Source organism: Mirounga angustirostris, unplaced genomic scaffold (assembly GCF_029215605.1).
Source record: "Mirounga angustirostris isolate CCGP_5_RB_7025 unplaced genomic scaffold, mMirAng1.0.hap1 SCAF_7, whole genome shotgun sequence".
Lineage (NCBI taxonomy): Eukaryota > Metazoa > Chordata > Mammalia > Carnivora > Phocidae > Mirounga > Mirounga angustirostris.
In genome coordinates, this window is record NW_026991715.1 from 105682996 (window position 1) to 105697329 (window position 14334).

The window sequence follows — 14334 nt, forward strand, 5'->3', positions numbered from 1 at the left end:
AATAATATTGGTTGTGTTGCCTTAATGGGGAGGAAGAAATGAATCTGTTAGGATTAGATTTGGCTCCCTGTGACAGAAAACCAAAAATCACAATAATTTAAACACATGAGGGTTTATTCTCTCAAGTGGAAGAAATCTGGCGATGGTCAGTCAGGGTTGGTATGACAATTCGCAAAGTCATTAGCATTCTAATTTTTCAGCTCCTTATCCTAGCACGTAATACAGAAGTCATTACTTCTACTCACTAATAGTTTTTCTTCTATTATTTCAAACACATGGTAGGATTGCCCTTCCCTCTTCCTTTGAATTTTACTGTGACATGTAACTTATTTTGACAAATAAACTGTGAGGAGAAGTGACATGTATCTCTTCCATGCAGAAGCTTTAAGAGCCAGTGCACCATTCTTTATATCTGTCCTTCCACTCCCTGTCGTGATTTTGAAAGCACAGATCAAGAAGAAGCCTCGATCAGCTGGTGACAGAATGCGTTCTTTGCTGAAGTCTATTAGACATTTAGGTGAGGAAGAAGTATAAAGCCACCGAGATTTGGGGATTGTTCTTATCGTAGCATAAACTAGTCTATCCTGACTAATATATATGGGCATCCTCAAAGTGATTTCCTGGTCTACCTCGCCTTCTGGAGATTTAACCATCACTTTTATATTCCAGGTGTCAAGAAAGAAAAATGGGAAGGGCAAGAGGGCCAAATCTCCCAGCGAATTCATCTCTCTTAAGGAGCCTACCTAGAAGTTCCACACATTTTCACTTCTATCTCATTGGCCAGAATTTAATTTCATGGGTAATGTGGCTGTCACAAAGTTTGTTGGCTATTGTAGTCTTTTGGGGAGGAAACATTGCTGCCTTGAATGTAATCAAGGCTATGTTATTAAAAAGGAGAGAAGGGATATCGGGTAATCGACCAATAGCATCTGACAGAAAACATGACTCAGTTTCTTATTTTTTTTCTTTTTCTTTTTTTTTTAAGATTTTATTTATTTTCAGAGAGAGAGCACAAGCAGGGGGGCAGCAGCAGACAGAGGGAGAAGCAGGCTTCCCACTCAGCAGGGAGCCTGATGCGGGGCTCGATCCCAGGACCCTGGGATCATGACCTGAGCTGAAGGCAGATGCTTAACTGACTGAGCCACCCAGGTGTCCCTCTTCTTTTTTTTTTTTTTTCCTGATTTTATTTATTTATTTGAGAGAGAGAGAGAGAGAGCAGGGGGAGGAGCAGAGGGGGAGGGACAAGGGAGGAGAAAGGGTCTCCAGCCGACTCTTAGCTGAGTGCAGAGTCCAACAAGGGACTCAATCTCACACCCCTGAGATCATGACCTGAGTCAAAACCAAGAGTCAGACGCTCAACCAAATGAGCCATACAGGCACCTTTCATTTTCTTCTTTTATTTACATTTCCCTATTTTTTTTCTGTAAGACCTGTAGTAATTCCATGCAAGAAAAAAAAAAAATATTGGCAACCTCCCATTTATCCATTAGGACAGCTCAAAAGCCACCTACTTCATGAAGGCTTCCTTTATCAACCCAGTAGAAGCCCAGTCTACCTCCTATGAGTTCTCCCTAAATCTTGCTTGTTCTACCCCTCTTTCTTCTTTTTTTTTTTTCCACATTTGCCTTTGTATCATAGCTACCTATGTAAGTGCATGTCAGGTTCCCTACCTTATCATAGTTTCGTTGAAGGCAGGGTCCAGCCTTTATTCTCCTCCATCTTTCAAGACACGTTTCATGAATGGTAGGTGTTCTATATTGGAAGAAGAGAAATAAAAAAGAAGGAAAGGCTTATCAAATACTATTTGTTTTCTTTTAAATCCCAAATTGAAACAGAAATGAGCTAATCCTTCCTCCAAAGGAAACACATTAAGGAAGTACCTAAGTGCAAATCACCAAGTTCAGGTCCTTGTTGAAAAGAAGGATTTAGACAGAAAGTGAACTCCACAGACATTCAAGAGGGAAAACGATGCAACACAAGTGGAAATGTATGAACTGGTTGAATTTAGGTATGATCAAACTTAGGAAGCAGATGGATAAGTTGTGCTGGCAGCTGAATGTGACAGAGGATAGTACCTATATCCTCTGGAGGATACCGGAGTTTCCCTCCCCACTGCCCATGCCTCCTGGTCACTTTGTATGTGAAACTTCTTTATAACTAAGTGCATGGTATTTGCCAGTAACTAAAGACCCTGAAATTTTATCTAAGTAAATGTTCATATCATACAGAATTCTAATATATAACAGAGTACTGTGGGAAGAAGCTGATGTACTGGAATTACCCTCTGGGCAAAAATGTTTTAAAGGATGCTCATGGATAGGAAGAACAAGTATTGTTAAAATGTCTATACTACCCAAAGCAATTTACACATTTAATGCAATCCCTATCAAAATACCACTAGCATTTTTCACAAAACCAGAACAAACAATCCTAAAATTTGTATGGAATCATAAAAGACCCCAAATAGCCAAAGCAATCTTGAAAAACAAAAGCAAAGTTGAAGGCATCACAATTCCAGACTTCAAGCTATATCACAAAGCTGTAGTTATCAAGACACAAAAACAGACACATAGATCAATGGAACAAAAACATACACATAGATTAATGGACCCACAACTATATGGTCAACTAATCTTCGACAAAGTAGGAAAGAATATCCAATGGAAAAAAGACAGTCTCTTCAACAACTGGTGTTCACAAAATTGAACAGCCATATGCAGAAGAATGAAACTGGACCATTTTCTTACACCATACACAAAAATAAATTCAAAATGGGCCAAAGGCCTAAATGTGAGACAGGAATCCATCAAAATCCTAGAGGTGAACACAGACAGCAACCTCTTTGGACCTCAGCTGTAGCAACTTCTTACTGGACACATCTCCAGAGGCAAGGGAAACAAAAGCAAATATGAACTATTGGGATTTCATCAAGATAAAAGCTTCTGCACAGTGAAGGAAACAATCAACAAAACTAAAAGGCAACCTTCAGAATTGGAGAAGGTATTTGAGAATGACATATCTGATAAAGAGTTAGCATTCAAAATCTATAAAGAATTTATCAAACTCAACACCCCACAAAAAAGTAAATGAACCAGTTAAGAAATGGGCAGAAACATGAACAGACATTTTTCTAAAGAAGACATACAGAAGGACAACAGACACATGAAAAGATGCTCAATATCACTCATCATTAGGGAAATACAAATCAAAACCATGATGAGATATCACCTCACACCTGTCAGAATGGCTAAAATTAACAACACAGGAAACAACACATGTTGGCAAGGATGCAGATAAAGGGGAACCCTCCTACACTGTTGCTGGGAATACAAGCTGGTGCAACCACTCTGGAAAACAGTATGGGGGTTCCTCAGAAAGTTAAAAATAGAACTACCCTACGACTCAGCAATTGCACTACTAGGTATTTACACAAAGGATACAAACATACTGATTTGAAAGGGCACATGCAACCTGATGTTTATAGCAGCATTATCAACAATACCCAAATTATGGAAAGACTCCAAATATCCATCAACTGATGAATGGATAAATAAGTTGTGATATATACACACACACACACACACAATGGAATGTTACTCAGCCATAACAAAGAATGAAATCATGCCATTTGCAAAGACATCGATGGAACTAGAAGGTATTATTTTAAGTGAAATCACTTGGTAAGTACTCCAAGTTCCTCAGGGTGTCCAGTGTCCAACTCTGGTTCTATGTTCAGTCCTGAGGTTTCAATTAACTAGTCCAGGCTTCTGGACTCTGGTTCCCTTATCTTTTTTTTTCTTCAAATTTTTATTTAAATTCCAGCTAGTTTGCATACAGTGTAATACTAGTTGGGAAATCAGAAACTGCTTTCTGGGGGGGAGGAGCAAGATGGCAGAGTAGTAGGAGACTGAAATTTCGTCTGGTCCCAGAAATTCAGCTAGATAGGGATCAAACCATTCTGAACACCTACAAACTCAACAGGAGACTGAAGGAAAGAATAGCAGCAACTCTCTGAACAGAAAAGCGGCCACTTTCTGGAAGGTAGGACATGCGGAGAAGTGAATGCGAGGTGAAATTCGGGAAGATAGACGGCGGGGGAGGGGGCCTCTGTCAGCCACTTCTGGCAAGTGATTGAGCAGCATAGCACAAAATCAGTACTTTTAGAAGTCGACTCTGCTGAGGGACGTCACTCCAGTGGCTAAGCGGAGAGTGGAAACCTCGCGGGACAGTGTGGTCTCAGGACCCTCGGGGTCACAGAAAGACCAGGGGTGCCTGAGTATGGCAGAGCTCCCAGGTATCAGAGCAGGGAAGCCAGCTGCAGAGATGGAGCTGAGGAGCGGGCTCTCGGCTCGGAGTTGTCATAAACCATGATCCGGGGCACAGTCGGGCCACTGCTCCTCCAGCAGGGACCCAACAAGTGGCAGATCTGGGGAGACTCACCTTCCTCCCCTGGGAGGAGTGGTGCGGGAGCACACTGCAGGGATCTGCTGGGTTTGGAGACTCTGCACAGGGTCGTGTGCCAGAGATAGGAACGCTCAGTCACAGGCCAAGTGAGCACGGAGTGCGGCCGGAGACAGGGGAGATGGGAGTGATTGACTGCTTTTCTCTGGGGGCGCACTGAGGAGTGGGGCCCTGAGTTCTTGGCTCCTCCGGGGCAGAGATTGGGAGGCCACCATTTTCACTCTTGTCCTCCAAAGCAGAATGGAAAGCTTGCAGGGAACAAAAGCTCCTGAGAGCAAACCCGAGCAGATTACTTAGCCCGGACCAGGCAAGGGCAGGGCAATTCTGCCTCTGGCAAAGACATTTGGGAACCACAGCAACAGGCCCCTCCCCCAGAAGATCAGCGAAAACAGCCAGCCAAGACCAAGTTTACCGATCAATGAGAACGGCAGAACTGCAGCGCTAGGGGAATACTGCACATAGAATCCATGGTTTTTTTCCCATGATTCTTTAGTCTTTCAAAGTTAATTTTTTTAATTTTCTTTTTTTCTTTTTCTTTTTTTTTTTTACTTTTTCTTTTTCCCTTTTTCAACCAACATCTTATCAATCCCTTTTTAAAAAAATCTTTTTTTATTTTTCATATTTAGAGTCATATTCTATCCCTTCATAGTAGTTACCCTTATTTTTGGTATATATATAAAGTTGTTCTCTCTTTAAAATTTTGGGATAGGTTTCCTCTAACAGACCAAAATTTACCCTAAATCTCTAGTGTATGGCTTTGTTCTAGTCTCCTACCTGATCACATTCTCTCCCTTTTTTAAAAAATTTCTCTTTCTTTTTTCAACCAACTTCTTATCAATTCCTTTTATAAAATCTTTTATAATTTTCATCTTTACAGTCATATTCCATCCCTTCATCATATTTACCCTTATTTTTGCACATATATAAGCTTTTCTTTCTTTAAAATGTTGGGAGGCAGTTTCTTCTAACAGACCAAAATATGCCCAAAATCTAGTGTGTGGTACTGATCTATTCACCAGCCTGATCATATTTGAGCATATTCTTTTTTTTTTTAATCTTTTTTTTCTTTCTTTCTTTCCCTTTCTTTTCCCCCAGTTTCAGGTCTCTTCGGATTTGTTTAGTGTATATTTTTCTGAGGTCGTTGTTACCCTCTTAGCATTTTGTTCTCTCATTCATCTATTTGTCTCTGGGCAAAATGACAAGATGGAAAAAATCGCCTCAAAAAAAAGAACAAGAGGCAGTACCGACTGCCAGGGACCTAATCAATACAGACATTACTAAGATGTTGGAACTAGAGTTCAGAATGACGATCATAAAGATACTAGCTGGGCTTGAAAAAAGCATGGAAGATATTAGAGAAACCCTTTCTGAAGAAAAAAAAGAAGTAAAATCTAACCAAGTCGAAATCAAAAAGGCTATTAATGAGGTGCAATCAAAAATGGAGGCTCTAACTGCTAGGATAAATGAGGCAGAAGAGAGAATCAGTGATATAGAAGACCAATATAGAGAATAAAGAAGCTGAGAAAAAGAGAAATAAACAACTACTGGATCACGAGGGCAGAATTCGAGAGATAAGTGATACCATAAGATAAAACAATATTAGAATAATTGGGATCCCAGAAGAAGAAGAAAGAGAGAGGGGGGCAGAAGGTATAATGGAGCAAATTATAGCAGAGAACTTCCCTAATTTGGGGAAGGAAACAGGCATCAAAATCCAGGAGGCACAGAGAACCCCTCTCAAAATCAATAAAAATAGGTCAACACCCCGACACCTAATAGTAAAACTTATGAGTCTCAGAGACAAAGAGAAAATCCTGAAAGCAGCTCAGGACAAGAGATCTGTAACCTACAATGGTAGAAACATTAGATTGGCAACAGACCTATCCACAGAGACCTGGCAGGCCAGAAAGGACTGGCAGGATATATTCAGAGCACAAAATGAGAAAAATATGCAGCCAAGGATACTATAGCCAGCCAGGCTGTCATTGAAAATAGAAGGAGAGATAAAAAGCTTCCAGGACAAACAAAAACTAAAGGAATTTGCAAACACAAAACCAGCCCTACAAGAAATCTTGAAAGGGGTCCTCTAAGCAAAGAGAGAGCCTAAAAGGAACATAGACCAGAAAGGAACACAGACAATATACAGTAACAGTCACCTTACAGGCAATACAATGGCACTAAATTCCTATCTTTCAATAGTTACCCTGAATGTAAGTGGGCTAAATGCCCCCAATCAAAAGACACAGGGTATCAGATTGGATTAAAAAACAAGACCCATTGATATGCTGTCTGCAAGAAACTCATTTTAGACCCAAAGACACCCCCAGATTTAAACTGAGGGGGTGGAAAACCAATTACCATGCTAATGGACACCAAAAGAAAGCTGGGGTGGCAATCCTTGTATCAGACAAATTAGATTTTAAACCAAAGACTGTAATAAGAGATGAGGAAGGACACTATATCCTACTTAAAGGGTCTATCCAACAAGAAGACCTAAATTTGTAAATATCTATGCCCCTAATATGGGAGCAGCCAATTATATAAGCCAATTAATAACAATAGCAAAGAAACATATCAACAGCAATACAATAATAGTAGGGGACTTTAACACCCCCCTCACTGAAATGGACAGATCATCTAAGCAAAATATCAACAAGGAAATAAAGACTTTAAATGGCACACTGCACCAAATGGACTTCACAGATATATTCAGAACATTCCATTCCAAAGCAATCAGAATACACATTCTTCTCTAGTGCCCATGGAACATTCTCCAGAACAGATCACATCGTAGGTCATAAATCAGGTCTCAACTGATACCAAAAGATTGGGATCATTCCCTGCCTATTTTCAGACCACAATGCTTTGAAACTAGAACTCAATCACAAAAGGAAAGTCAGAAAGAACTCAAATGCATGGAGGCTAAAGAGCATCCTACTAAAGAATGAATGGGTCAACCAGGAAATTAAAGAAGAATTTAAAAATTCATGGAAACAAATGAAAATGAAAACACAACTATTCAAAATCTTTGGGATGCAGCAAAGGCAGTCCTAAGAGGAAAGTATATAGCAATACAAGCCTTTCTCAAGAAACAAGAAAGTCTCAAGTACACAATCTAACCCTACACCTAAAGAAGCTGGAGAAAGAACAGCAAATAAAGCCTAAACCCAGCAGGAGAAGAGAAATAATAAAGATCAGAGCAGAAATCAATGAAATAGAAACCAAAAGAACAGTAGAACAGATCAACGAAACAAGGAGCTGGTTCTTTGAAAGAATTAATAAGATTGATAACCCCTGGCCAGACTTATCAAAAAGAAAAGAGAAACGACCCAAATCAACAAAATCATGAATGAAAGAGGAGAGATCACAACCAACACCGAAGAAATACAATTATAAGAACACATTATGAGGAACTCTATGCCAGCAAATTAGATAACCTGGAAGAAATGGATGCATTCCTAGAGATGTATCAACTACCAAAACTGAACCAGGAAGAAATAGAAAACCTGAACAGACCTATAACCAGCAAGGAAATTGAAGCAGTAATCAAAAATCACCCAAAAAAACAAAAGCCCAACAAACAAAAGCCAGATGGTTTCCCAGGGGAATTCTACCAAACATTTAAAGAAGAATTAATACCTATTCTTCTGAAACTGTTCCAAAAAATAGAAATGGAAGGAAAACTTCCAAACTCGTTTTATGAGGCCAGCATTACCTTGATCCCAAAACCAGACAAAGACCCCATCAAAAAGGAGAATTACAGACCAATATCCCTGATGAATATGGATGCAAAAATTCTCACCAAAATACTAGCCAATAGGATCCAACAGTACATTAAAAGGATTATTCACCATGACCAAGTGGGATTTATTCCTGGGCTGTAAGTTTGGTTCAACATCCACAAATCAATCAATGTGATACAATACATTAATAAAAGAAAGAACAAGAACCATATGATCCTCTCTATAGATGCAGAAAAAGCATTTGACAGAGTACAGCATCCTTTCTTGATCAAAACTCTGCAGAGTATAGGGAAAAAGGGTACATACCTCAATATCGTAAAAGCCATCTTATGAAAAACCCACAGCAAATATCATTCTCAATGGGGAAAAACTGAGAGCTTTTCCCCTAAGGTCAGGAACACGGCAGGGCTGTCCACTATCACCACTGCTATTCAACATAGTACTGGAAGTCCTAGCCTCAGCAATCAGACAACAAAAAGAAATAAAAGGCATCCAAATCGGCAAAGAAGAAGTCAAATTCTCACTCTTTGCAGATGATATGATACTTTATGTGGAAAACCCAAAAGACTCCACCCCAAAACTGCTAGAACTCATACAGGAATTCAGTAAAGTGACAGGATATAAAATCAATGCACAGAAATCAGTTGCATTTATATACACCACCAACAATAGAGAAGAAAGAGAAATTAAGGAGTCAATCCCATTTACAATTGCACCCAAAACCATAAGATACCTAGGAATAAATCTAACTAAAGAGGCAAAGAATCTGTACTCAGAAAACTATAAAACAGTCATGAAAGAAATTGAGGAAGACACAAAGAAATGGAAAAACGTTCCATGCTCATGGATTGGAAGAACAAATATTGTGAAGATGTCAATGCTACTTAGAGCAATCTACACATTTAATGCAATCCCTATCAAAATACCATCCACTTTTTTCAAGGAAATGGAACAAATAATCCTAAAATTTGTATGGAACCAGAAAAGACCCTGAATAGCCAGAGGAATGTTGAAAAGGAAAAGCAAAGCTGGTGGCATCACAATTCCAGACTTCAAGCTCTATTACAAAGCTATAACCATCAAAACAGTATGGTACTGGCACAAAAACAGACAGATAGATCAATGAACAGAATAGAGAGCCCAGAAACGGACCCTCAACTCTATGGTCAACTAATCTTCGACAAAGCAGGAAAGAATGTCCAATGGAAAAAAGACAGTCTCTTCAACAAATGGTGTTGGGAAAATTGGACAGCCACATGCAGAAGAATGAAACTGGACCATTTCCTTACACCACACACAAAAATAGACTCCAAATGGTTGAAAGACCTCAATGTGAGACAGGAGTCCATCAAAATCCTAAAGGAGAACACAGGCAGCAACCTCTTCAACCTCAGCCGCAGCAACTTCTTCCTAGAAACATCACCAAAGGCAAGGGAAGCAAGGGCAAAAGTGAACTATTGGGACTTCATCAAGATCAAAAGCTTTTGCACAACAAAAGAAACAGCAACAAAACCAAAATACAGCTGAGAGAATGGGAGAAGATATTTACAAATGATATATCAGATAAAGGGCTAGTATCCAAAGTCTATAAAGAACTTAGCAAACTCAACACCCAAAGAACAAAGAATCCAATCAAGAAATGGGCAGAAGATATGAACAGACATTTTTCCAAAGAAGACATCCAAATGGCCAACAGACACATGAAAAAGTGCTCAATATTGCTTGGCATCAGGGAAATCCAAATCAAAACCTCAGTGAGATACCACCTCACACCAGTCAGAATGGCTACAATTAACAAGTCAGGAAACGACAGATGTTGGTGAGGATGTGGAGAAAGGGGAACCCTCCTACACTGTTGGTGGGAATGCAAGCTGGTGCAGCCACTCTGGAAAACAGTATGGATGTTCCTCAAAAAGTTGAAAATAGAGCTACCATACGACCCAGCAATTGCACTACTGGTATTTACCCCACAGATACAAAAGTAGTGATCCGAAGGGGTACGTGCACCCCGATGTTTATAGCAGCAATGTCCACAGTAGCCAAACTGTGGAAGGAGCCAAGATGTACATCGACAGATGAATGGATAAAGAAGATGTGGTATATATATACAATGGAATATTATACAGCCATCAAAAGGAATGAAATCTTGCCATTTGCAACGATATGAATGGAACTAGAGGGTGTTATTCTGAGAGAAATAAGTCAATCAGAGAAAGACATGTATCATATGATCTCACTGATATGAGGAATTCTTTTTTTTTTTTTTTTTTAAAGATTTTTTTTTTTATTTATTAATTTGAGAGAGAGAGAATGAGAGAGAGAGAGAGCACATGAGAGGGGTTACGGTCAGAGGGAGAAGCAGACTCCCTGCTGAGCAGGGAGCCCGATGCGGGACTCGATCCCGGGACTCCAGGATCATGACCTGAGCCAAAGGCAGTCGCTCAACCAACTGAGCCACCCAGGCGCCCTGATATGAGGAATTCTTAATCTCAGGAAACAAACTGAGGGTTGCTGGAGTGGTGGGGAGTGTGAGGGATGGGGTAGCTGGGTGATAGACATTGGGGAGGGTATGTGCTATGGTGAGTGCTGTGAATTGTGTAAGACTGTTGAATCACAGACCTGAAACAAATAATACATTATATGTTAAAAAAAAAGAAGATAGTAGGAAGGGTAAAGTGAAGGGGGGGGAAATCAGAGGGGGAGACGAACCACGAGAGACTATGGACTCTGAGAAACAAACTGAGGGTTCTAGAGGGGAGGGGGGGAGGGGGATGTGTTAGCCTGGTGATGGGTATTAAAGAGGGCACGTATTGAATGGAGCACTGGGCGTTATGCGCAAACAATGAATCATGGAACACTACATCAAAGACTGATGATGTAATGTATGATGAGTAACATAATAAAATTTTTTTAAAAAGGGCACCTAAGTGGCTCAGTTGGTTAAGCGACTGCCTTCGGCTCAGGTCATGATCCCAGAGTCGTGGGATTGAGTCCCACATCAGGCTCCCAGCTCAGCTCCCTCTGACCTTCTCCCATCTCATGCTGTTTCTCTCTCTCTCTCTCTCAAATAAATAAATAAAATCTTTAAAAAATAAATAAATATAAATAAATAAATAAATAAATAAATAAATAAAAACTGCTTTCTGGAGGGAGTGATACCCGCACTGAGGTATGAACGATAAGACCAAGAATTCTGTAGTGAGCAGTGAGCATGAACAAAAGCACAAATGCAAGAAGCAGCAGGGTGTGCAGGAGAATAAGGGGGTTGATGGAGGACACAGGGAGGAAAACAGGGGAGCTATAGATAAGCCTGGAAAGGTAGGTCAGGCAGATTATTGGAGGGGCTTAGAGACCATGCTAAGGAGTCTGCCTGTGATGTGGAATCAGCAAGTGCTTAAGCAGAAGAGTAGAATGGTTTGGCCTTTGCCATCTTCATAACTGGTACCATTTAGTTGCTCAGGCCAAAAATCTGAGTCAACCTCATACTTTTCATTATTCATCTTTCCCTGTATATCTAATCCATAAACAATCCTTTGGGTTCTACCTCCAATACCTGGCCGCTTGTCTTCCCGATGCCTGCCTCCACCTTCTTCATAGCCCCCATCACCTGTCATCTGAGACAGTCTACTAACAGCTCCCTGCTCCCACTCTTACATATCATCTGTTCTCCCCACTGCAGAGCCATCTTTCCTAAACAAGAATCAAAACCCATCTCTTCTCTGCTTCCAACTTTCTGATGGCTTCCTGATGGATATAATCCAAGCTCCTCATCATACCCTACAATGCTCTATGTGAGCTGGCCTCTGCCTACCCCTTTGAGCTCATTTCCTTGTACTTTCTCCCCTGCCCCCTCAGCCTAGCTGGAACCCTTGCTGCTCCCTCAACAAGAAAAGCTCATGACCATCCCACCACTTTTGCCCTTGAGCTTTTCTCTCAGATTTTCCCATGATCTTCTCTCTTTTATTCAGATCTGTCCTCAAATGACTCCCCTCAGAAAGTCTTTATCTAAGCATACTAAAAGAACCCTTTTCCCACCCCTCCTCCCCACCACTAATCTCTATCCTCTTATCTTGCTTCACTCTTTTTATAATACTTATCAAAATCTTGCTTCTGTATGTGTTACTCTTATTCTCTATCTCTTCTTCCAGAATGTTACTCTCTTATTTGTTACTCCCTCATTCTCTATCTTCCTTTCTAGAATGCTCCATTCAAAAGAGAGAAAACAAACATGTCTATCTGGTTCACTATAGCCCCATATCCTAGAACCATGATTTGAGCTCATAAGAGGTGCTAAAAAAATATTTGTGAAGATAGAGGATACAGAAAAGGAGCATGTTTGAGGCAAGATGATAAATTATCTTATAGACTGGTTGAGATATCTAAAAGTTGGTCTCCATAGCTGGATTCAATCTTTCCTTCATCTTCTGCACCCATGTTCCTCCCTTATCCCCATGTTTCCCCCTAGATCCTGAGATCACTTTCTAAGGTCTTTAAAAAGAAGAGCTTTACCTCTGTGAATCCCACCTATAGTACAGGAGTATTGAGATTCCCTTAAAATTTAGTTAAGAAGATCAAATAAGAGAATATTAAGTGTAAACTACTACCTAGAATTTGATGACAAATTTAGACTCCAGGGAATAGATTATTACAAGAAGCTTGAATTCAGTGAATACACAAATACTATACATAGTATTCTGATATTTAATATTTATTTAATTTAATATGTTTAAAATTTTTCTGCTAGAATACAGAGACTAATTCTTATTCTTTCTTGTACTTCCCCAACCCCCCCTCCCCCCAGTGCCTAGATTGGTATCTGCTGTCTGTTGATTTCACAGAAAACAGCTTTTCCTCCAGAATTAGGCACATCTGGGATTTTCTGTTTGCTAGAACCATGAACTGCCAGGATACACTGATTTCCTAACTGACTGACCTCCAAGATCTGATAACTCCTCCCCATCTTGCCGGTCTTCTGCTCCCAGGCCTCTCTTCTTGTGACTATAATTTTCTAAATCCTTCATCTTGGCTACTAATTCCTAGAGTATGTGATTGTAAGGGCATGCATGTCTAGGTCTCCATCACTATATTGACACTTTCCTAGGCTGAGGTCAACAGATACACTTTTCTTTTCCAATATATACACACACACACTCTTGAAAAATTTAGAACAAATCATCTGCATACACTGTGTGAATGTTGATTTTTTTAACTTAATAGAGCAAATAAATTATTTTTTATCATTACTTATAGACAGAAGACAATTTTTTTTTTCATAGTAAGCTACCCCTGAGTTTACTTAATAGGCCTTCTACCAATGGGTATTTTGGTTATTTCTAGGTGTGCTATTCAAAAGTCACTGCACATTTGTGGACATGACTATTGAATGACTTTACACACAAGGATTGGCAAATTTTATGCTACAAATTTTTATTTCTGTTGCCAAAAGCTGCACCAATTTATATTCTAAGCAATAGCACATGAGTGTCTGTTTCCCTGGTGTTATCAAGCTTTTTATCTTCACGAAACTGTTAAGTGAAACATGAAATCTCATTTTTTAAAATTTCTATTTCTTTAATTATGAGTAAGGCTGAGCATTTTGTCAAATGCTAAGGACATTTATGTTTCTTTTTCTTTGAACCTATTGTTAACCTATCCTTGGTTCATTTTTCTTTTGGTTGGTGATTTTGTTTCTTTATTTGCAGACACTGAAGAATTAAGGAAATTTAGTTATAGTATAGTATTTTTTTCCATGTTGAATTTTAAACACTTTATGTGGTCAAATTTGTCAGTCTTTGTGTGTGTGTGTATGCTTTGGGGATTTATTTCTTCTTCAGAAATATCTTTTGTATTTCAAGATTACAAAAGCATTCCACTACATTTTCTTTTAGTTATTTGTATGTTTTCTTTTTCTTTCCTTTTTACAATTAATCTATTAATCCATATGGAACTGTGTTAGTTTTCCATTGCTGCATAATGAACTACCACAAACGTAGCAGCTTAAAACACACATTTATTTTCCTACAGTTTCTGTGGGTCAGGAGTTGGGCATTATTTAACTGGATTATTTGCTTAGGGTTTACAGGCTCTGAGCAGGGTTTTGGCCAGAACTGTGTTCTTATCAGAAGCTCAA

At 39.5% G+C, this 14334-nt stretch overlaps 1 long non-coding RNA gene across 2 annotated transcripts in view; it reads right to left on the minus strand.

Moving 5' to 3' along the window:
* Positions 1 to 1414: 1414 nt before the first annotated feature.
* LOC123862529 (uncharacterized) overlaps positions 1415 to 14334 on the minus strand; it is a 430798-nt gene continuing 417878 nt past the window's right edge. For both annotated transcript variants that reach the window (XR_010413242.1, XR_010413241.1), the window contains one exon: positions 1415 to 1752. This is a non-coding gene — a long non-coding RNA (uncharacterized LOC123862529). The remainder of the gene's footprint in view (positions 1753 to 14334) is intronic.